The sequence below is a fragment of the Thamnophis sirtalis genome, unplaced genomic scaffold (assembly GCF_051295495.1).
Source record: "Thamnophis sirtalis isolate CommonGarterSnake01/CBP01778 unplaced genomic scaffold, rThaSir2_p1.2 scaffold_10, whole genome shotgun sequence".
Taxonomy (NCBI): Eukaryota; Metazoa; Chordata; class Lepidosauria; order Squamata; family Natricidae; genus Thamnophis; species Thamnophis sirtalis.
This window is the reverse complement of record NW_028261390.1, coordinates 53,150,402-53,175,828: the sequence shown is the minus strand read 5'-3', so window position 1 is coordinate 53,175,828 and position 25,427 is coordinate 53,150,402. Positions and strand designations below refer to the sequence as shown.

The window sequence follows — 25,427 nt, the reverse complement described above, 5'->3', positions numbered from 1 at the left end:
AGTCCACAAGTCTTAAAGCTGTCAAGTTTGAACACCCCTGGGGTTTTTTTCTAAAGGCTTAGGGGTGCAAGGGTCTTGTAACTTGACAGCTTTAAGACTTGCACACTTCAATGCCAGAGTTCCTGAGCCAACATGACTGGAGGAGGAATTCTGGGAGTTGAAGTCCACAAATCTTAAAGCTATCAAGTTTGAATACCCCTGGATATTTTTTTCCTAAAGGCTTGGGGGTGCAAGGGTCTTGTAACTTGACAGCTTTAAGACTTGCATGCTTCAAATGCCAGTTTCTGAGCCAACATTTTGGTTGCTAAACAAGAACGTTGTTAAGTGAGTTTCAGCACATTTTGCAAGTTGGCCACGCCCACCCAGTCACATGGCCAGCAAACCACTCCCACACTTATAGAAGAGGTTCTTAAAATATTTGAAACCCACCACTGATGTGTGAGCATAGCTTGTGTGAAAGATCAATTATGTGGTTATTACATACTCTTCATAGAATGATGTCATAAAGTGATGACATATTATAGAGTGTTATTATCACTAGAATATATCTTATTACGCTTTGCAGAATATGGACTCACATTGTTTCTATCAATTTTTTGAAATTAAGTTCTGCAATCTAACTTCAAGCAAGTTAATTATGGTTTGGCTACAAGTATTGCCACAGTATTTCCTGCAGTCTGGAAAGGGTTTTGTTCTTGTCTGAAAAGCTCTTAAAAGCTGCTAGAATTCAGAAGGCAGTTTATTGTAAAGTTATTGGCTTATTTCACCATTTTCAGTATTCACTGGCAGCAGCAATCTTTCCCAGATTTAAGAGATTAAACCTGAGAATGGTTGAATGAAAAGCATGTGCTCTACTACTATATATCCCTTTTGCAACCACAACACTCTGAAAAAATATTTTTGTTTTTGTTTTATATTGGAAGTATCTGGTTTTGTGCATATTGTATTTTATTAAAATTATCACTTCTTTTGAATTACATATTTTTAACAGTGATCAGTGGCTTATCTTTAATTTTTGGGATTTTTCTTCTTCATATTGTAAGATTCACAAAGCAGCTCCAAAGGCCCTGCTTGTTTAAGAAAAGAAGACTAGAAGAAATAAAACAAGATAGCATATGCCTCCATCCCCATTTCAAACATTTTCCTTTTAGCAACTGACTGCTTGAATTCCCAGGAACTCTAAGGGACTTTTATTGTGAAAGCATTAGAGCTAGAAAGCTTCAGTGAAGAAACCACTGAGTCATGAAGTACAGCTCTCTCTCTGACTGATCTGTATATATTATTGAGTACCTGCACAGCTTCACTTCAGTTCCCGAAGTGCTGGTTTTACAGCTGCAGCTATTGTGCTTACTTCTGCATGTAGAAAAGTTGCCCACAAGTGTGAGCGAGATACAAAAAGGTAAGGACAGGGTTATGTGTCCTATTTTCTATGTTCAAAGTACGTTTTTGTGTATATTAAGTAAATAAGCCTAACTGGGTGGAGGATGGCAGACGAAAGCAATTATATATAAGCAGAAATTGTGTGATGTGGCCACACGTGTAGCTAGTAACACGGTGCTTGTTACCGATTCTTAAATCTTTCAGTAATTGGAGCTGTGCTTTCCAACTCATGTTATTTGCATTCTCTCGCCTCTTATTTTCTTTTAAATTTATTCAGGATGCCAGCGTGACAATAGCTGTTTTGGACTGAGATACATGTGTCGTTTTTTTCACATATAATCTAGGATTTGGCAATTTAAAAAAGAACCGTTCATTGTATTATACTTAGAAGAAATAGCATGCAGGCTATTTTTCCTAAGTCGGAATACAAATACTGTGAGATTGAGGAAGAGGAGGATTAGGGAAAATACACGTAGTTTTTTCTGAGAGGGAAAGAGAAAGAAAGACTTCCAAACAACTAGATAGTTAACTAATAATACAGAAAAATGTTGGATGTTTTATTAGGGTTATTTCTTAAGATATTAGGGCTCATTAACCTGGACATTATGAGAATTTTGAAATAAAGCTTGCAGAATGCTTTGGGGAAAATATTATTTGTATACTCTGATATTATTGGTTTATTTTTGTTCAACTGAGTGTTAGGGTAAATTTATATAAGTGGTCTTCCTATAAATTTTGTGAATTACAGTGTATTTATACTCAGTTTTTCTAACTGCCCATCTCACTAGCTGTAGTAGATTTTTTTTAAAAAAAACGCCAGAATTAGATACAAAGTATGAGAACATTTTCTCACAGCTAGCACACTAAGTTAGAAAGAATGTTGGGAAAAAGTTAGTGCTCATCTTTGTCTCATTGTCTGTCTTCTTTCCTCCTACTTTTTAAGATGATGCATTTACAAAAGTTTACAGAAAAATGCCTGGGCTTTCACAGATATACTGAAGTCTGTTTCTGAAGCATTTCAATCCACAGTAAATGAAGAAACACAAAGAGCCTTAGTCTAAAAATAGGAAGGGGCGGGTTTTGTATTTTGGAAAGCATCTGGATGAAGAAAGAAACCACTTTCCTGAATACTTCATGCTTTGTGTTACCCCCCCCCCCCAAAAAAAAATTGCACGCTTAAAACGTGTAAAAAACAAGTGTTTTTTTTTCTCCATTACAAATATTACAGGAGTGAATCAGAATGTCTAGGAGTGTATATGACTGCATGTTTTATGGATGCGGAAAGGGATTATGGTGCATGTCTCACTTGTGTTTGGTCTTTTCTGATGGTCTCTGAGAAAATGAAAGCAGCCAGTGAGTAACTAATACAGATGCTAAGCATGAGATAGCTGGGATGAGTAAGTGATAATGTCTGCAATGGGCAATTCATGAGGAAATGTTTATCTTTGGCAGATCTGTTGACCTCAAGAAATTTGACTAAAAGGTCGAGCCCAGGGTATTGTGTGAGTCATAGGCTTTTGCTTCAGAACAACAAATGGCAAAGACTTAAATATCTCATATTTTCATACCCCAGATTTTTCATACAAGGATTGAATTAAGGTGAAGAATATAGAATAGGACTGTCAAACTCGCAGCCTGCAAGCTGGATGCGTCACACACTGGCCATGCTGGGCAATGAACAACAAAGTTAACAAAATATAGCTCAGAAATAACAATTATAATAATTTCAAACATTAAAAACTATAAAATGCAAGTAAAAATAATGGGCAAGAGGGATGTTAATTGCTGTTCTAAGTTGCAGTTGCTAAACAAGAACTACCTGTATGCTTTTTCTGTTGGAGTTGTTTAATTGTTGGGTGGTGATCTGACATTTTTATTACATTGTGTACTGCCATAGGCTTTTCTGGAGAGAAGAGCAATATGTAGATAGTGGTGTATATACACTAACTTCAAATGTTTAGTAAATGCTTTACTCTGTTGAATAGATACATTATGAGATGAATATAATGAATAGTTGCTGCACTATATTAGTAGAAAATGCGAATATGAGTGTAGTATCATGAAACTGAATTAGAGAAAGTAACCATACAGATAACTGAAAGAGTTTGTTAAAATTATTTGTTACATAGTAGAATGTGTATCCCTAAACATCAATCACAAATTATGAGGGTATAAATTAAGGCTGCAGTAAAAATATAAATGAAATTTGAGGCAAAATTATTAAGAAAAATTGAAATGTAAATTCACTCTGGCCCAAATGTCCCTAGCTGCTCTAGACCTCTCCTCTTCATTTGACCACCTAGATTTAGATTAGATTTAGATTTATTTTATTTGTATGCCGCCCTTCTCCGGGAGGGACTCAGGGCGGCGAACAACTCAAAGGGGGAAAAAGGGGAACATAGAACACAATACAAGCAATTAAAATAACCAAGAATCACACAACCACACAAGTCGAGCAGGGAGGGGAACTCATCAACCCCAGGCCTGCCGGCAAAGCCAGGTTTTGACGGCTTTTCGGAAGGCCTGGAGAGAGGTGAGGGTCCGAATCTTTGCGGGGAGTTCATTCCAGAGGGCCGGAGCTGCCACAGAGAAGGCCCTCCCCCGGGTAGTGGCCAGATGACGTTGGCTGATAGACGGAACCCTAACTCCTCCTGCATGGGACAATCCAGAAACAAGAAACAGCTGTTTACCAGAAGGTTTACCAGAAGGTGAACTAAGTTGAGATGTGAGTGGAACCAAAAGCATATCGCCATGATAATCTATGATACTAAAGATGTGGATACTATGGGCTAAATTAATTTTTCTTTTAAAAAAATATTTTTAAAAGATCAAACATTTTAGCTAGCCTGATCATCAAAGGAGATACCGGAGATAAGATTAATGTCTACAAGCATTATGTTGTCTATTCCTCCCTTACGTAGCTAAACATGTAATTTCTTAAATATTTGGTATAGTCCCGGTAAATCCCCTAAGATTTGTCAACAAGTCAACATTCACAGGATTGGGCCATGTGTTCTTAATTATGTGATCTGTCTATAATCACATGAAGTTGCTTTCACAAATATTGAAATCTGAAATCTATCATTTTATCACATGGCATAAAGCACCGTCACTATTTATAAATAGGTGTTTGCTATTTGTTGTATTATATATGTTTTTAGAAGTGCTGGCATTTCACCAAATAGGACAAATTAGATGTGTATAATCTTAACTGAGGAAACTGTAACTAATAGGAAGGAGGAGAAGGAGAAACATAGGTCAGGTGGAAGATGAGAGGGATTATCCATCCAGGACAATCACAGTTTTTTGGAGATAGCGATCGATTCCGAGGTTGATCAGGGGAAGCAACTGAATAAAGTCCAAAGGAGCTGTTTTAGAAACTATTAGAAAGGGGTTAAAAGTATCATATTGCCAATATCATATTGCAATTATAAAAGCAACAGTATAGTAACTCTTCTGTTAAGAAAATACTGCATTTTGAGATTTCCTAGTTAAGAAAAAATGTGTGGATACATAAATTATGCAAGATATAACAATTTTTTAGTCATAATACTTGAATCAAGGATCCTTTAATTTAGTGTTTCTCAAACTTGGCAACTTTAGGAGTGTGACTTCAACTCCTAGAATTCTGGGAACTAATGTCCACACTTGCTGAAATTGCTAGGTCTGACAAACACTGATTTAATTAAAGCCTAATGGTGGGAGGTTCAGAACTGTCCAAAAGGAATACTGTTATATTTTATGATATAGTTAACCAATGACATTTATTACAACAAGATACTTTAATTTATATGTATGCAGCAACATATGTGGCTGAAAGAATAGCAGATGCTTGTAGTGGACAAGATGTATAAGAGTGTCCCAGCCTCTCAAATGCACGTCTCCAGGTCTCATTAACTTAAGGTGACCAGACGTCCCGATTTTGCCGGGACAGTCACGATTTATAACAATTTGTCCCGTTTCCTGGGGCATTTTTAAAAAGTCCCGATTTTCTGGCTTCATGTTGAAAGCCCAGTGGATTTGCTTAAGAAATCCTAACTGGGGCAAGACAAAAGATACTCTAATCCCTCTCTATGTCTCAGTACTTTCATTGAAGATAAAACGTTAAAGCAAGAAAACAGACCCCCCCCCGCCCATTTTACTTACTTTTATAAGAAAAGATGACCCAGTACCATAGAGCTCCAGGAAATAGTTTGGCTAGAGAAGTAGCAAGTGTTCCTTCCTGGATTTCCTGGAGGGGAGGGGCACGGAGGTTGGAGGTCGGCTTGTGTGGGAAAAATGGTGAAATATTTTTCTTTGATATTTTTCTTTGAAAAATATTTCCCTGGGATTAATTTCACCATTTTAATTTGCTCAGTTCTTTGAATTAACATCTACATCATTCTGGATTGACTTGGAGTGCCTGCCTGCTGGTAAGTGAGCTGGGGTTTTTTCTTTTATTTTTTAATGTATTTTAAAATAATATTTTATTGTGCATAGGATTTTTTAAAATAGTTTTATTCTGTGTGGATTCTTTTTTTTTAATTGTAGACTATTTAAAAAAAGATTCTATCCAAAATAAATTGAAGTGAAACCATTTTTAAAAATTCTATGCACAATACTTTGAAATATATTGTGCATAGAATTTTTAAAAATAGTTTTACTTCAATGTATTCTGTGTAGAATAGTTTGAAATGTTTTACTTCAATTTATTCTGTGTGGATTCTTTTTTTAAATTGTGTTAGACTATTTAAAAAAAGATTTATCCAAAATACAAAATACCAGCTGAAGTTATTCGCTTAGGAACTGTGGCAAGAAAGGTGGTATAGTGACCAAAGTTACAATGGCATTGAAAAAAGTGACTGGTGACCATTTTTCACACTTAGCGACCATTTTCACACTTAGAGACCATTGCAGCATCCCCATGGTCATGCGATCAAAATTTTGATGTTTGGCAACAGATTCGTATTTATGCCTTTTGTGACCTTTTGACAAAGTCAAATGGGGAAACCAGATTCACTTATGTTACTAACTTATCAGCTGCAGTTATTCACTTAAGAACTGTGGCAAGAAAGGTGGTATAGTGACCAAAGTTACAATGGCATTGAAAAAAGTGACTGATGACCATTTTCACACTTAGCGACCATTTCACACTTAGCGACCGTTGCAGCATCCTCATGGTCACATGATCAAAATTTTGATGTTTGGCAACAGTTAAAATTTATATTTGTAAATTGTAGTTATGTTGAAATAAAAAAAATATTACAATACCATTTTTGTGTCGTATGAAACTTTTTGTTGCTCCGTATAAAATTTTTAATCAACCCCCCCCCCCCCCCCCCCCGGTCAAAGGTGTCCCTCTTTACCAATCTGAAAATCTGGTCACCTTACATTAGCTTGCTACCAAAGATAATACTAAATAATCTATTTAGTATTAATATTAATATATTTAGTATTAACTAAATAATATTGCATAAAATGAAGCTAAATATAAAAAATAATTAAAGCAGGATATAAATAAAATATATGATCCTTATAGTATGGTTTCTTTCGTCCATGAAATTTTATAGGTCTATTGGTAATGGGATGCATTAAAGACTGCTAACAATTTCAGAACGTTCTACAAACATTTGTTCTCCTGATTCATTGGGGCAAATATGTTAAACAGATACAATTTTTGCATATGCTAGGGATACTCTTTAAGACTTCTGCTTTTCTGCTGTTCTATGTTTTTGAAGAAAGCTATCTGAGTGTGTGCACTAAGTGCGTGTATGTGTATCCTTTGTTCGGTCATTCACTCAATGGAGCTTACTGTGAAGCCATCAAATTCTTGGAATACTATTTACTAGGCTGAATAGCAACAGTTACAAACTACAGGCTATGTAGCTATTGCTTTGGAGTTCATTTATTTAATGTTGGCTTTAAAATGGATTGTTAAATAATTGTTTAAGTATATTTTGTATTAATTAAATTTATTAAGTTTACTTTTATAAAAATAAAATAATATTGAAAGGATTGTTTAAAAACAGTAAACTTGTCCACTGAGCATGATCTCCTTTAGTGGTTTCATTGCTTATCAGTCAGGAAAATATTTTGAAAGTAATGTAGTATGTGTAGAAAAGCTACTCAGCCATGCTGTAAAACTGGAGAAATGAGTATGCCTGTTTGTGTCCGTATGTGTGTGTTTGTGTGTGTAGCACACATTCTGTCTTGCATGCCAGAAAGCAGCAATATATACTTGTTTTATATAGATCTGTGCCCTTTTGTTTTTTTTAGGGTGTGTTGAAAATCTTGTAGTCTGACAGGCTATTAAGGAAACATCTGATCAGAGAATGAGTCTGACATGGCTTCCAAATAGGAAATACAAACCATTTATTGAGGAAGCCAATTAATTATAGGAAATAACTACAGTATAAGTATTTTTCCTTCTTTTCAGAAGTATATGAAAAGATTTGTTCCAGGAAGTCTCACCAACTTGGAAAGCTTTCAAGATTATTGTTTGGGTTTTTAGCATCTTAGTTTTAAATGCATTTTCTTGGAAATAAATCAGGTTCATGCGATTTTAATTTACGTTTTGATGCAATGCTGACTTGTAAGGCCTTCTCAAAGTCACTGACATACTTCATCAATGTTCCAGCCTCTTGGCCTTAAAGATTATTTATCTAGGTTTTGCTCAATACCGAGCATATTTATTTAAAAGTAAATTCTATTAATATTTAATTATCCATAGTATTTGATCTCTGTATGTGCGGAAGTCAAGCTTCAGTTTTTCTAAAAAATATTGTTGCATGTTCTTATACCAATACCTTTTTGGCTCAGGGAGTTGCATGTGTGTTTAAATATTATTGCTATGCCATGACTTATCAAAATAAGTTCTTATATGGCCCCTCAATTTTAATGATAGGGAAACATTGATGTGATATGAATACAATTTTGACTGGATTATGTTTTACTTGCTTTCTAAAAACCATTTTTGCTTTTAAATAAACATTTGAAAATTTGAAAAATGACCCCAAATCCCTGATCTTGAGCCACCTGACAATGAACAATATCAATTCAATTGAGTTAGAACAAAAATAATCAGCCATGCCAATACTCACCATGCATGAATTTATTGAAGCCTGGTATTCTACAAAAGGGTCAGTTAACAAGCATATTAGGTCCAGCAAATGAACCCATAAGAAACTGGACCATTCAAAACCAATCAACGACAGAACCAACCAGCTCCTCAGTAGTTAATTATAACACCGAACAAATTGTCCAAAAAGCTAACTTAAAAACTGAAGAAGCTTCTTGGATGACAAGCAAAAAAATTTCAAAGAAAAAAACAAGAAAATCTATTTGTTTTTAGGAGAAAGAACTTTTGGATCAACCATGACTTGGATGATTGAGAATCTCCGTAGACACTCATTACCTTTTATCTCCATATTTTTCCCATTTCAGACTTGAGCTATGCTTTTTAAAGATGGCTTTATTATGATTTGTATCATGGTTCTGAAAGTAACCCTGAATTTTCATATGCTTGGCTGTTTCTGGAAAGGAGACCTTTAGAGGCATGCAAACAAATTCTTTTGAAATTAAGGAGTGACTGATGTTTGGAATTTCTTGTATATTTTTGAAAGGCAAAAAAAAGATTAATTATTCTATTGCTATTACATAATACCAAAGATTGAATTGAGTTATATGTGCATATAGAAATTTCATATTTAAAGCTCATATATTTAAAATAAAATTGCCAAATAACTATACCACCAAGACCTTCACACATAAATGCAGACAACAACAATAAATACAATCTTCAAATAAATTCATGCCACTTATAATTCATTCCTTAACTATTGTTGTTTCGGTATTGATCATTCTTTCTGAAATTGGGGAAAAACTTTGTGATAAAAAGTTGACACTTGCTGGATGATTTTATAATCTAAACCTGAAACAAATAGCAAATTATTTTACTACAGGAATCAAATAAACTCTGTGAGTCATCAACAGATAAAGAAAAGATAAGGATTTAGTCTCCACAGACTAAAGAGACTCTCCACAGAGATGTATCAGATTTAGCATTCCTCAGTATCTTTTATCCAAATACACTGAAAGCTTTGATTGAAAGCAGATCTTAATAAAAAGAAAATCAAGGAAGGATCTGTCAAAGCCTTTAAATATTTTAATATTTCTATACAACTTAACCATGTTGAAAATTATATCCCAATCTTGAAAGAAATTACAAATAAACAGCCCTTTAAATTAATTTTGCAGCTTGGACTGTACACTTACTCCAATGAAATGGAATGTCATTCAGAACTTTATAAACCAGTGATGGCTAACCTTTTCCTGACCGAGTGCCCAAGGCACACACCTGAACCCCCAAAATGCAATGCCCGTGCTTGCCCCATGCATATGCCCCGCCCCCAACACATGTACATGTGACCCCTTTCATATGTCCCACCCCCTGCACGGCCCCCACACATGCGCGACAGAGACCCAAAGAGCATCTGGCTGGTAGGAGGCATGCACGCACATGTGCGGCTGAGCTGGGGCAACAGCTCTCGTGTTCACAGAGAGGGCACTGTATGCTACCTCTGGTGTGTGTGGCATAGGTTCGCCATCATAGTTATAGGCAAACCCAGACCAAGCCACCATCTTCAAGTTCTTTTAAGTGTTATTTAGCTAAGTAAAAATCAGGTATTCATATTTGAAAGAAACAAATTGCCTTGACAGGAGAGAAGATCCAATTTCTCAGCGAAGTAGTGAGAATACATGATGAAAGAGTGAAGAGATTTATTTGGAATCTTTTTCAATTTATGACTCCTCACTTTTCTACCCAACATAGTAATACAACAAAGTAATTTTTAAAAGCTTGCAGTAACGTGAAGAGAACAGGAGCCTTGGATGATTTGGTCCCAATTTTTTATAATTATTTTGATGGTACTTACCTGGACTAATGCTGCACTTGAATTCTCAGTTATTTTCTTCTTTTTAAAGGAGGATATTTTCCATTTTTTTGAGGGGGTTGCTGCTGGCCATGCTGGTTGTATTTATCCATGGTTGTGTTTTTTATGTCAATAGACCTATGCTGGTGGGAAATGTGGGTCAGAAAATGAGCCAGAGGCTCTGGGAAGTCGGGGGGGGAATGGAGGTGGGGTGTTAGGGGGGAGGAGGGGAGGGGGGATATATAGTATGTGTTAGATTTTAAAGTAACGCGACTGCACTTGTATACTGTTGCTCTTTAATTTCACTGTAAAAATAGGACAAGCTGAATATATTAATAGATAGTAGAAATAGTAGAAGGGAGGAGTAGAGGGATAGAAGAAAGAGGGGGAGAGAGGGTGGGAGAGAGGATGGGAGGGAGGGTGAGAAGGAAGGGAGGGAGTGTACTGGGAGAGAGGAGTGGTGGAGGGGGAGGGGAAGTAGGGTAGAGGGGAATGTTGGAGGGAAGATGGAAAGTTGGAGGGGGGCGAAAGAAAGGGTATATGGAGGGTCGAAGAGGTACAGTGGGTTTCTATTTTGGGGGGTATTGTTGACAAGAGGAATGGCTGTGTTTATTGTTTAATGTTATATGGCCCCGGTTATGCACAGTATATATGTGACTGTACGAAATGAAAATGGAAAATAAAAAACACATTTACAAAAAAAAAAAAAAAATTAGCCGGAGGATAGGTAGGACACACTGCAGTAGAATGCCTATGCATCCGCAACTTCTTGGATGTTGGGGTCTCTATCCCTTTGAAAAATAATGAGCTTTTCAGCTGATGCTAGGAACTTTGAAAGGTCACATTCTGGCAGATTAGAGGGATAACAATAGAGTGGCAGAATACCATGGGCCTTCTCCCCTAAAGAATACATTCACATTTCCTTCTTTCAGAGGGGGGGGGGGAGATGACCACTTCATCTTAATTCTGTCTGCCAGTTAGGTGCTTGATTGCGAATTGTGAGAGCTGGGGTGTGGTTGGTTAGTTGGGTGCATGGAAAGGAACTCCTAACAATGAGTGACAGCAGCAGAAGGGATTCCTGTGAGTTTGTATGTGTCTGTGTTTGTAGATGGAGTGTGTGTGGGGGGGGGGGCTGTGCTGGACTCCCTGATGCTGTCAAGAGTCAATGAATCTGAAGTGCCTTAGAGTACCTGGATCCCCCTCCCTGGGATGGATTAATTTGTGTGCCATGGAAGACTTTTGGCCTTGGCAATTGAGAGGTCTGGATTGAGGGATGTTGCAACCTTTGCAGGGTGGGCCTGCAACTATGGGGTTGACAGGCATGGGGAAATATGCTGGAAGACAGAGAACCTGGACAGATATCTTATATTAATTTTGCATTCCATTTCCTTGGTCTCAGCCCTTGTACCTAAGTTAGAACTTCAAAGGTCCTGGATTTTAACTGCTGCTTCTAAATACCAGGCCAATCTGCATAAAGCCTTTAATGATAATCATTGATGAGGGCGCTGACCGGAAATGTATCCACAAGACTAGTCTAAGCTGGGGAGGAAATATTGTCCCTTTCTGAGATATGTCCGTCAGGTATAATACCAGCCAACACCCCAGGCAGAGGTAATGTTGTGGCTATTGTTAACTTGGAATTGCTTATGGCTTTCAGGGGCATCACACCACCCATCACTGGATGTGAAACCCTATTCAGATTGGGCTCTGGGGATCAGTTGGGATTGTTGCTATTGTACACCACCACCACCCGGTTGCATAGCGACTTCCATATCCAAGCTCCTTGACCCTATCTCCAGTTTGCAGAAAAGTTACCCAGACTTATGGCCTTGGTGGACTTCAGTCTTCTTTCTCTGAGAGTGAGGTCTGAGGCAGCTCAGAAGTTCATGGCCAGGGACTTATTCCAGATCATCCAGAGCCTAACACAGGATGTGATCAAAGACTGGATCTGGTATTCCAAAGCAGTGGCTATGTGACTTGAAATTGGAGGACTTTTTGGTGTTCCCCCTTGTCATGATCAGATCATATTCTAATTACCATGGGATTCTTTGACACTACCATCCATTGCAGGGAACCTGGATTTATTAGATCAAGCATCCTAGTGACTGATTTTCAGCCTATGTTTTGCTTGCTATGCTTGCTTGCTATTGGCTACCATAGGAACGGGGGGTGGTGCATAGTATTGGGGAATGGAATTATATTGTACTGGAGGAGTCTTGTTCTCACCATCTTCTGGGCATGCTGGTGGCTGATGTTTGGTATTGGTCAAGGCCAACTGTTCTGCATACCAACTTGATGAGGCTGTTTGAAGATGCACCCCACATGACACCTTAGGACAGTGATGGCGAACCTATGACACGCGTGTCAGTGCTGACACGCGTAGCCATTTGGGGTGACACGCACAGGATTTCATGCGATTCATCCTCGGCTCCTGCACGGCTGCCGAGGATGAAAGAATCTGTGCTGGAGGAACGGGGGGCGGGACGTGTGATCTCCCCCGCCCACACTCACTTACTGTATCGCCGCTGCCCCTTTCTGGGCGCAGGGGCTGCTGGTAAGGTGTGCGTGCCGTGTGCACACACGTCATCAGCACGGCGAGGGAGGACCCGCAGGAGAGGAGCGCGGGAACAGTGCGCGCCTCTCTCCAGTCAGGCCGGCACAGAGAGTCTACTCCTGGGACTGTCGGTTACGACCGCACCACACTTATCTCAGTTCACGGCAGGGCTGTGGAGTCTGCTGCTTCCAGCTCCATGTCCTCATCAACATGCCGCTCCGGCCCGCCCCCGCTATGAATATTCATATTCTTCGCCCTCGCGTCACTAGGAATATTCATAGCAGGGGCGGGCTGGAGCGGCATGTTGATGAGGACATGGAGCTGGAAGCAGCCGACTCCACAGCCCTGGTTCACGGCACCCCAAACAAGTTCAATAATATCAAGGGCAACATACGAAATCGACTGATGAACAAAGAAGTTACTAAGCAGGTATGTTAAATAATTTGTTTTTGGTTTATTAAATACAATTATATATTGCAATTATACATTTTTGTAGTTTAAACTATAAATTGCGCAAAATTATGTTTTTGTCGAAGTGACACACAACGTGAGTTATGCTCGATTTTTTGCCGATTTTTGACACACCACGCCAAAAAGGTTGCCCATCACTGCCTTAGGAAGTTGCAGATTGGACAATGGGTTGGGGAATTGAGGGGAGAGTGCTGGGTAAATGTTTGATATGTATATGTTCCCGTCTTTCTGGATCAGATTTTGCTTTCTTTTTTGCTGCTTTCACTTCATATCTAGTAAAAGTACTTTATCTCTATTCAAATGGAGTTGAGGTTTTCTTTTCTTGGATATTGAAGGAAGCATGCCTGATATAAGCAAGATCTGACTTCGCACCCATCCTGGAGTTAAAAGCTTCTGTGGGGGGAGCACTCAAATGTCTAACCCCTGCAACAAGCAGGAGAAGATGATGGCAAGGGTCACAGCCAGCCAAAAACCAGAGGATGACTGACAGGCAGCTGAAAGAGAGGATCTCATGATGACTCACGCTTTACACCTTCTTCAGGAGGCTTGGGAACTACGACATGTCTGTGTAAGTCTCACTGAAAGAGAGAGTGGATTAGCCAAGCAGGCAGTGGGGGAAGCAGAAGACCTGGTTAGCCCTGAACCATCTCTGGGAACAGTTGCTGGAGCTGGGCGAGAGGGAGGAGCCCCAGCCCCAGCAGCAGCAGTTCAACCTCCCCCAAGGAGGGGGGGAACCCCTGAAGGCACCAAATGCCTCAGATTCCTCCACTTGGAGTGAACTATGGAGGAGATCCCAAAGAACTGGGTTTTTTTTATTGCAAGTTTGGGATTACATGCAATAGTATGGGGAAGTTTTCTCATTGGAAGTTGCCAAAGTGAGAAGTGTTGCTATGGCTTTGGGAGGCAAAGTGGCTGCCTGGATGATAGCCTTGTGTAAAGATGATTCCCCCCTGCTGAGGGATTACAAGGGGTTTATGATTGCCCTGAGGAAAGGTTTTGATGACTCCCTCCTAAATCAAAAAATGAAAAGCAGGATGATACCTTTAACCCAGGAGAGAAGGGTTGGGTACACACAGAAGTTCCATGAGCTGTTTGTGCACATGAGGGGGAGGTCCGAGGTGACACCAAAAGCAGAAAAGGAGGGGCATTGGGAGCTTAGCTGCTACGCTAGTCATGGCCCACAACTGACCACGGCTGGTGGGGAAGAACCTGGCTGGCAGCTAGGGAGATGCTGTGAAACTGCCCTGGAAGGCGTGGTAGCTGCTAATGTCCTTCCTCCAGGCCAGGAGGAGAAGGAACCCTCCTCTTCCATGGGAGAAAGTGAACATGATTCAGATGACAACCACTCGGTGAGTCCCCAATCGGGCCCCATGACCATCCCAGTAGAATTAAAAGTGCCATCAACTGGAGTGCAGGGGAAGATGCTGGCCCTTTTAGACTCTGGATGCACCCAGTGTGTAATCAGCCAAGAGGTGGTGGAGAAAATGAGTTTAAGACTTAAGAACTTTGAAAGTACCCATTGCTTTTTGCCAATTGGATGGGTCAATCGCTGGGGATGCCCCTGCCTATTTTGTAACCGAATCAATAGAAATGTGGATGGGGGATCACCAAGAAACCTTGAGTTTCATTGTGACACTTGGGATGGATCGGCCCCTCATACTGGGATTACCGTGGCTACGGAAATGGAAACTTTATGTGAACTGGAGGAAAGGGTGGTTGCGCATTCATTCTGCTAAACCTCCTGAGGGGAAGGGGACGGTGTCCCACATAGCCAATGCCGAAATGAACCTAGCTTCCATAGCTCAGGAAAAAGATTAAAGGAGAAGAGAAAATCCCCAAAAAACATTGGGACCTCAAGGAGGTTTTCAGTGAAAGGGCTTCCGACAAATTGCCCCCCCCCCCCAACGCTACTGATTGCAGCATCAAGATCATCCCAGGGGAAAAGCTCCCTAAACCTCAAATTTACTTGATGACCCCACGTGAAAGGAGGAATTGCAAAAGTTTATTGACAAAAATTTAAAAAGGGGTTTCATACAACCAGCTAGGCCATGGGTGGCCGCACCTGTATTGTTCAAAGAAAAGAAAGGCGGCTCCTTTCATTTATGTCTGAATTACAAAACCCTTAATGGAATTTGCGTGGAAAATGTATACCCCCTGCCACTCATGAAGGATATGTTAGCCCACTTGGGGAAGGGGAAGATTTTTACCAAGTTGGACCTAAGAGAGGCCTACTACAGAGTCAGAATCAAAGAAGGGAATGAGTGGAAAACTGCTTTCAACTGCCCTTTGGGATGCTTCCAGTTCAGAGTACTCCTGTTTGGACTGCATGGGGCGCCAGCAGTTTTCATGCAATTAATAAATGAAGTTTTGCATGAGCACCTGTACAAGGGTGTGTTAATCTACCTCGATGACATTCTTATCTACACGGAAACACGTGAGGAACACGTGATGTTGGTGCACTCAGTCCTCAAGAAGCTCTGGGCTGCTGAACTTTATGCCAAATTATCTAAATGTGAATTTCATCAGAAGAAGAGCGATTACCTGGGATACCGTATCTCCCACAAAGGCATCGAGATGGACCTGGCAAAAGTCCAGGTCGTTACTGATTGGGCGCCTCCTCACACCCACAAGCAATTGCAAAGTTTTCTGGAATTTGCAAATTTTTATCATCAATTTATTTGCTCGTTCACTAGCATCGCTCTGCCCATTACAAATCTTCTAAAATCTAAAGGAGAAACCAAACCGAAGCCGGGGAAGCCTCTGAACTGGACTATGGAGTCTCAAACCACTTTCGAGAAATTAAAGCGACTCTTTGCAGAAGAACCGGTTTTGAAACACCCTGATATGGATGCACCATTTGTGGCACAGGCTGATGTCAGTGACGTGGTGGTGGGAGCAGTATTACTTCAAACAAATGCTGAGGGTAAATTGCAACTGTGCGCTTACACCTCATGTAAGCTTACAGAGACAGAGAGGAGATGGGCCTTATGGGAAAAGGAAGCTTTTGGTGTCAGATGGACTTTGATGATATAGCAACACTTAATGGAGGGGGCAAAACACCCTTTTGAAATATGGACTGATCATAAAATTTTAGAAGCGTTGAAAACTGTGCTAAACTATATGTTCCTGCTAACCTTAAACCTGTCGTTCTTCGATATATTCTATCTGATTTTTTAAAACTTTTGTAATATGTGTTTTTTTAATGTTGTACGCCGCCCTGAGTCTTTGGGAGAAGGGCGGCATATAAATCCAATAAACCAAACCAACCAAACCAAACCAAGTGGGCCCACAATTCGAGAATGGCGGGCCATTTTGAATTTGTAAAGACTGCATTTTATTAAGAGGCAGTTTTGGTGGCCTTCATTGAGTCCTACATAGCCAGTTGTCCTGTCTGTGTGGCCACAAAAAGACCACCAGGAAAGCCCCAGGGTCTCCTCCAAAGTGTCGCTCGTCCTGGAACCCCATGGAAGGAGACAACAATGGACTTTATTGTTGAACTACCGGAAAGTCTGGAATATACTATTATTTGGGTTATCACCGATTTGTTTTCCAAAGAGGTTCATTTTGTGCCTTGCTCCAAGATCCTGTCAGCGAAGTCTGTGGCTAAATTGTTTATTTCACATGGTATAACTGAACGCATAATTTCAGACGGGGGGGGGGGTTCAATTCACCTCCCTCTTTTGGAAAAAGTTCCTGAAATTGATTGGCTCCACCTAACGGCTAAGCTCCACCCACCATCCTCAGACTAACTGAGCTTGTGAATGGACTAACTCGGTTTTGGAGCAGTACCTCCAATGTTTCATCAATTATCAACAGAATAATTGGGCGGAACTGTTACCACATTGAAAGGTGGCGTTCAATAATTCTGTTCACAGCAGTACCAGCATGACCCCTTTTAAAGTAGTGTTTGGTTAGGACTTTGTACCAATTCCTGAATTGCCTCAGGAGAAACCGCAAATTTTATCCTTATCTGAATGGAGTGATCAACTTCGACATTTTTGGCCCATGACCCGCAAAGCATTAGATGCGGCTCACGAAGCTCATAAAAAGCAAGCGGATAAGAAAAGGACAAAGCCAAAAGAGGACAGAGTTGAGGATAGGGTGTTTTTGTCCACCAAGTTCCTGCAAACCACCCAAAAATCGAACAAGCTGGGCCCAAAGTATGCAGGTCCATTCCCCATTGTGAAAATCATAAATCCTGTATCAGTGAAATTGGAGTTGCTGAAGAACCTTAGCAGAATTTATCCTGTATTTCATGCAAACTTGTTAAAACCAGAGCGCACCTCTTCGTTTCGTCCGCCTCAACCTTCACCTCCGGTCCCTCTTCTTCATGAGAGAGAGCAACATTTTGAAGTTAAAGAAATCTTGGACTCCAGAAAACATAGGGGTCGCATTCAGTATTTGGTCTCCTGGAAAGATTTCCCCCCCTCCCAGGCTGAATGGGTTGACAAATCTCATGTTAGGGCTCCCAGACTTTTGCGGAAGTTCTACACCAGTTATCCTGATAAGCCTTGATTTTATAATAGTATTTGCTATATATTTTTATTTTGTATTGTTTTTCCTCCCTCTTTTCCTGCAGGGATGATATCTCTTTCTGAGGGGGGCCTGGATGTCAGCCTCTGTTTTGCTTGCTACGCTTGTTTGCTATCGGCTGCCATAGGAACGTGGGGGTGCATAGTATTGGGGAAGGGAATTACATTGTACTGGACGAGTCTTGTTCTCACCATCTTCTGTCGTGCTGGTGGCTGGTGTTTGGTCAAGGCCAACTGTTTCACATACCAATTTGATGAGGCTGTTTGAAGATGCACCCCACATGACACCTTCAGGAGTTGCAGATTGGGCAATGGGTTGGGGAATTGGGGGGAGGGTGCTGGGTAAACATTTGATATGTATATGTTCCTGCCTTTCTGGCTCAGATCTTGGGTTCCTTTTTGCTGCTTTCACTTCATATCTAGTAAAAGTACTTTATCTCTATTCAAATGGAGTTGAGGTTTTCCTTTCATGGATGTTGAAGGAGGCATGCCTGACACTGATATGGACCCTGACGGGTTTCAGAGGGAGCTGAGGGTTATTTTTGCTGTTCTGCCGTATGGTCTATCTGAAGCCTTGGACACTGCTTGGGAATAAGGCAGCTGAGACTTTGTATCAGAACCACCTATGTGACCATTTCCTTCTCATGGATCTAGGTGATATGAAGGAAAAGATATTTGGAGTGTTGCTGACATTCTAAGGCGGCAAATTCAACCCAACATAGTTTAGAGCAGCTATTAAGGTCTACCTAGTGGCAATAAAGGCAGGAAAGTAATTTTCCACCTTTATTGTGTCTTTGAATAGTCATCCTGTGATACATGCCCCCTTGGAAAAAGTAAACTCAAAGAACCCATTTTTTGTCCAGCAAATTGGATTGGAACTACACTGGCAAAGAAGATAACTTAATCTCTCTTCCTGTGTAATTTCCCCCAATATATTTTCTCAAACGCAGCTGCAATTTGTTCATGAATATACTGTTTCCCCAATGAAAGTTATTCATTGGAAAAATGGGATAGTAGCTCCAGTGATAGGTTTCTAATATATCATCTCACTTGGCCATAAAGTAGACTTCAAAGATATCTTTAGCATAAAAATAGTAATTATGCAAAGATTTTACTTAAATAATGAGCCCTAAGTGCTAATCCACAGTCCACAGTTCTTTATATTTCTTAGAGTGAGAAAGTTTCTGAGCTTTGCTAGGAATTTTCAGGAAGATATTATTTAAACAGTTGCAGTGCTAGGGAAAATACAAAGCATTTCTCCTTATAAACGCTTGAAGTAGAATTTAGTTGCTCTACTGGATGGCGCAAATAAATATAAGGATTTTTTTTTGCAAGAGTAAGCTCTCTACTAGAATCTGAACTACTAATGGTCAAAGCAAATTGGCAGTAGATAAAGAGTCAATAGAATTCAGTGTCAGCTGGACTTAGAGATCCCAGTGCCAAGGGACTGGAAATTGATGATGCGTTTTACTCTTCCCTCCGGCTCAGCCTGGTCATCTGTTTCAGATCCTCTCTGCGAACTTACATGGACACACTGAAGCAAATTGCTAAACTGGAGAGAGATTTCCTATTAAGGAAGAGTGATGTAATGCCAATGGAATACAGCCAGTTCATTCTACTAATTTTATTTATATTAGCTGCATACCAAATAAAAGCTATCCCCAACAGCATCAGTTCTTTTTATTATATTTAGTCAGGGTACTTCAGTGATTCCAGGATAATATATTTATTTATAATTAAAATCATTAAAATATATTTTAAGTTTTCTAATCAAATAGTTTTTAGAAGAATGTTTTAAGGGAAATGTTTTGATATTAATAATATATACCTTGAATTGTCTAAAAAGCGATTGTCTTGATTACAACTTTTATGACTTCTGTTATTTTTATACAGTTTCTTTCTGTTGGAGGTGTGCTTAAACTATTAGCATTACTTGTTAAAAGGCTTTGACTATGCTGTAGAAAAGACCAGTATAACTTAACACCCATACACACTGACAAACAGACACACACACACACACACACACACACACACACACACACACATCCATCCATCCATCTACCCATCCATCCATCCATCCATTTATCTATCTATATCTCCTTCACTTGAAACTATGTTGAAAATTATCTTTTTAGAAAAGGATGAAAAGCATGCATGCCAATGGTAGGTCATCTGTAATGCTATGCCATGATTTAGATTACTAAATTAGGATTGTGTATATTCATTTGGTATTATCTTAACTCCCATGGCCATAAGTAGATGTTTGTGACACTGGATGGTTGCAAGCATTTGCATCAAGGAGATGAGCTCTCCTGCTGTCAATATCTTTTTTTGGTGACTGGAAAAAGTAGCTCAAAAATGTTTTCTGGAACTATAGGTGCAATTTGTGATGCAATCCACATAGAAATCTGAGCCCAGATGCTGCCCTCATTGCTTTTGTTCTTATTGAAATGAAACAAGTACTTCATATATAGCCGTGTAAGCAGAATAGATTATCTACGTCGCTTGTTTTTTGTTCTAGATTTTAATTTGACAAGCATAAACATATCTTCATATAATACTTTTTCAATGATTTTAAATTTTAGATTGATTTCATATTTGTCTATAAATTTCGCCAATGCAGAACTCTAGGTAATATTTCAAACCCATAACAAGACAAAAGGAAACAATTCTGTTGCTATACTGGGGATACATTTAATTTGCTTAGTTACATGATGTATATATGCAGTAATTGAAGGTTTTAGAAACTTGTTTAGTATACCATATTGAAGCAATTATTTGATGATTGTAGTATCTGCTTAGAGCAGTGGTTCCCAAACTTGGCAACTTTAAGACTTGTGGACTTCAACTCCCAGAATTCTCCAGCCAGCAGAGCTGAAGTCCACAAGTCTTAAAGTTGCCAAGTTTGGGAACCACTGGCTTAGAGGGAATCATTACATAGTACCCTGAAAAGAATAAAATGTGGAGCAGCGTCCTGATTCAGTTCTTAAAATGTGATATCTAGACCCAAAGAAGTCATAGTTGTTTGTGTTCAAGTTAGTATATCAAGTGACTTCACCAACTGAAGCAAGCTCACCATCACAGTTTCCCAGGAGGAGGAAATATGAAGAACTGCAGGACAAAGCAGATCCCATTACAGTATCCCAATACTTTTGCACTTCACCACTGTTGGCGTAGATGGTGTTGGAGAAAAACAAAGCAGGACAGTTTCCTATGTGATAAACGCATTATAGTTTTGCTTCCTTGTACTATGTTTTTTCACTGTGGGTAGACAAAAGTATGTCCCCTAGGAATGCAATAATGTCTGAGTCATACTTGCAAATATTGAATGGAATTAAATTTCTATTTCACTCAGAAGGAGAACAACAGGTAAATGCCATTAGGAAACTAGGATGCATGAGTATTCCAGAATTTTTTAACCAAGATCTTAAAGCTCTTTAATGCTTGTTTTCCCCCCACCCCAATCTTCTTGATTTATCTGCTTCTTTAAAATGTTTCTGAGACAACCAAAATGCAAGCTGCTTTCGCAAAGAAAATAACTCTAATCTGTGTTTTAAAGTAGCTTTCCCCAGGCTGATGGATTGATTGTTATCTGTTAACTTTTTCACCACTGCATCCAATTGGAGGGAGGAGAGCACAAAACACTATATTTCCCCTTAATGGTTCCTTTGTAAGGAATCTTTCTTAAAAATCCAAAGACATATTGGAAGCACTTATGTGAGTTAATTTTGAGATGACCCTTGGCTGAATTTTTTTCTTCAACATTTGCTATCATGTTTCTTCTGTTCATAACGAACAGGATTTTTTGTTATTATTATTAAAATTTATATGCCTCCCAACTCCCAGCAATTCTGTTAATACTGTTCTTCTAGCTAGGAGGCAGTGCTTAAGATTTCTTCCTCCTGCTTGAAGGAAAGTTTCTCCCCCAACCCCCACCCACTCTTTAGTTCTGCTTTCTAGAAGCAGCAGTGGCTTTTCTATGTTGAAATTTAGAACACAGAAAATAATTAAGTTGCACTGCAATCAGATGCTGTAAGCAAATGAGTTCTCAACCATAACCACCATGTAATTTGGTGAATTCAAAGCCTTAACTAGCAAACCTGTGGATCCCAGAAGGAACAGATCTGGGGTGTTATAAAAGACCCGCTCCAACCCTCAGTTTGCAAACAATTGTGATTGATAACAAATGGAAACTATTTTAACCATTCTACTGAGAAGCTTACCCAGTACAGTTTTATGTATCCAAGATAAGAATTTAATAAGGACATTTTCTACTGACAGAATCATTTGAAATCACTCTTGATTTTCCTCCCTTCTAGAAAGTGGGAAACAGGCTAGATTTTATTTTTAAACCATACAGATTTTTAGACCTCTTAGAAATGTGGTTCTATGACTACTTAATGTAAACTGCTAGTTTTTTAAAAAAATTGTACCGGTAACTTGTAATGTTTTGAACTGCAGTGTAACTTGGAATATATTTTCATATTGGATCCAAGAAGTCCAACTGACAGCTAGAGGCTACAGTACTGCCAAATTGTAGATAATTTCCCACTTGTTTGTTTGGAACAGTTCACTTTGGACACAACCTACGGTATGTTGTTGTGCACTGATGAAAAAAAATTAGGTCAGCCAGGAGTCAAAATAACACTTTAACAGTAAAATGCACTAAATAAATCATTTTCCTTCTTGTAGAAGAATTTCCAATCCAAAATTAACACTAGTAGATTTAATAATATTTTAAGACTATTATTTCTGACACCAGCTGCCAACTTTAGTGGCAGACATAATGTGTGAGGTTTTGCCTGGACTGCATGTATTATAGATGTAGTACAATCCTTTTCTTTACAAAAAAAATCAATTTGAACTAAGAAACAAATAACCTACAGTTTTGTTAAATTGCTTCAACATTTAGTCAAAATACAGTTCAGTACTTTGATTCTATTTCAGTGTGAGAACTAAGCATATGATAAGCAATAAAACTTCAGAATACCTAATTACATGACACTATGTCTTGTGCATGGCAGAGTTTGAAGGCACAGAAATAAGAGAGATAATGTCCTATGCCAGGGGTGGGTTTCTCGCCCCGTTCCAACCGGATCGGTTGGAACGAGGCCGGCAGCGTCCTCATGCACGCACGCGCGCGTGCACGCACGCGGCATCCTCGCGCACGCACGCGGCACGCGTGTGCACGCACGTGGCGCGCGCATGCGTATTAGCGTCTGCGCGATGCTCCAGCTGCTCCTGGAGGATCGCGCAGGCGTTCTGCGCATGCGTGGAAAGCGCAAAATTCAAAAAAACCGGGTAAGGAGCGGGCGCGGGTGTGCGGGCGGGCGCGGGGGGGGGGCTTTGCCGTTCCCGGAAGTTACTTACTTCCGGGTTCGGCGACCAACCGGATCGCAGGGACCGGTGCGAACCGGTTGAAACCCAGCCCTGTCCTATGCATAGAAAAATAGCAACTACCTTTGTACATCATGTTGACTTGGGGATCAGCATCCCTTCTGGCCATCTGATGCTACAGTATATAACACATGCAATTGTTGATGGTTTAACCTCCTCCCCATTAAAAGTTGAAATGTTGCAAAAATTTGTGTGACTGCCAAACTGTTAGGAGTTTTTGGCTTTCCTATGAGAAATTTAGTATCTTTTAGTATACATTTTTATGTATCATGTTAAGTGGTAAACAAATAAAGGACAATTAGCATGATGTGATCCAGATATTAAGAATGTGGTGCCTGATCATTTAGACAGGGTATATGTTATTGTTATTGGAGCTCAGATAAATATATAGTGTGTCATCTTTGAAAATGATATTATCAACAAAAACAAAATAGTCACCTTGTGAATCTCTATTTTGCCTTCACTAATTATTATGTTGAGAATTGTTAAATAATCTCCATTTGTGCAACAAGACCATAGGATTCTGAAATAACTTTTGTCATTTCTGTTAAAAGTAGCCTGCTCTAGTAAACATTAGCTACTAGACTCTTGCTGCAGAGCAGTGTCTTAATTTTGTTTTTCATTCTTTAGTAGAACATTCCACTGTTCCTTTTCCTCTCCAAGAGAGGCTGGGATATATTTGTAATTACAGTAGTCTCCTGCGTGCTGCTTGGAGAGTCCAAGCATGGGTTAAATTCAGTCTATTCACCCAAGGACTGAGTTGATTTTCTTAGCCATGCCTCCTCTCCTCATTGCGGACCAGTTTAAAAACTCAGTCCAGCCCAGTTCGGGTGCGTTTTTGGGGAGTTTCTCAGTTTTTGAGTGAATAGACTGGGAGTCTCCTAATTAGATAGAGATTTTCTTATTTTTGTCATCATCATAGTCAGGAGAAAAATTCCGCTTTAAAATGAGGTTCCTGTTAGACTGCTGAGAGGACTTTGGAGGTTCCTGGCTCTCTGTTGGCTAATGGAGCCGAAGTTCGTTGGGGTGCCTGTCCGGTGGCGGCTGGCGGGCTCAGGGGCGGCAGGAGGCTTCCTTCCCCCCCCCCCCCAGCTGTCATTTGACTTCTTATCACCTGGAGACCTCGGCAGAAGCTCCGGATTGCATCTGGCAGCTCCCTTATTGCACAAAGAAGCGCAGTGGCCATTTTGAAGTCATTTTGGCACGCTTTCGAGCTCCAGCCATTGCAGCTACCACACTTTTACTCTCAGCAAGCAGATAGCCACGGGGGAGTTTTCTAGCCTTAGGTCGGGGTGCCAGCAAGGCTTCCTCCTTCAAGAAGACCTACAGCGAGCGGCTTGGGAGAGCTTTGGCCCTCGGGTCATACTCCTGTCCAGAGGACATATCTGCGAGGCATGCAGCTTTCTTCAACTCGTCCCAGTGCCAGGCCTGCTGCCTTTGCAGCCTTGAAGACTACAGGCGAAGGCATCATGGCTGAAAGAAGCAAGAGGGTGCCAGAGAACAATCTAGAACCCTCATCGAAACACAGTAGGCCAGATCCACCTGAAGTGGAAAAGGGAATCAAGGGCACTAAAGGGAAGGGGACCCTTAATCCCAGAGGTGGCAAGGCCTTATCCAAGGCTGAGGCCCGCAGGCATAGGGCTCTAGAAAAGACCTTTGAAAGGGCCAGATGACTGTTCATTTCATCTGGACAGCCATCTAGGGATCCTAGTCCCTTGTTCCAGCCTTACTTCACTGGCAGGCAGACATGAAGTCAAAATGGAAATCGGCCTCCGTTCCCTTCAAGAGCAGACATCTCTTTGGGGAACCCTTGGAAAAGTTCTTAATTGAGACCAAGGATAAGAGGAAAGTTCTTCCTGCCACCACTAAGAAGCCAGACAAGAAGGGGGGGTCCTTTTTTCGGAGGCAGCCCTTTCAAGGGTCTGATTTCTCAAATGCTGGTACCTCTTATCAGAGGTCATATCCCCAGGGCAATGACTGAGGACAGGATAGAGCCAATTTCAGGGACAAGGGCCGCAACACGGTCAGCAGGACCTAACCCTGGAAATTCTATCCCTTCCCCTGAGGACCTTTGTCCGGTGTCCCGTCCCCACCTCTCTTCCCAAGAGGGACGCATGCAGGCGGAGAGCCAACATCTCCTACAGACGACCATCGACAACACGGAATGGTGTCTACAAGAAGTGC

At 40.2% G+C, this 25,427-nt stretch overlaps 1 protein-coding gene across 4 annotated transcripts in view; it reads left to right on the top strand.

Annotated features, from left to right (window-relative positions):
• The window catches only part of PALLD (palladin, cytoskeletal associated protein), a 209,468-nt gene that overhangs the window by 134,014 nt on the left and 50,027 nt on the right, over window positions 1-25,427 (top strand). Inside the window, exon 1 of one of the 4 annotated variants that reach the window (XM_087724613.1) lies at window positions 1,213-1,399. The exons of the other annotated variants lie outside the window; for them this stretch is intronic. The gene's annotated coding sequence lies outside the window, so the exon portion shown is untranslated. Of the gene's footprint in view, window positions 1-1,212; window positions 1,400-25,427 lie in introns of those variants that run through there. 4 annotated transcript variants of the gene reach the window in all.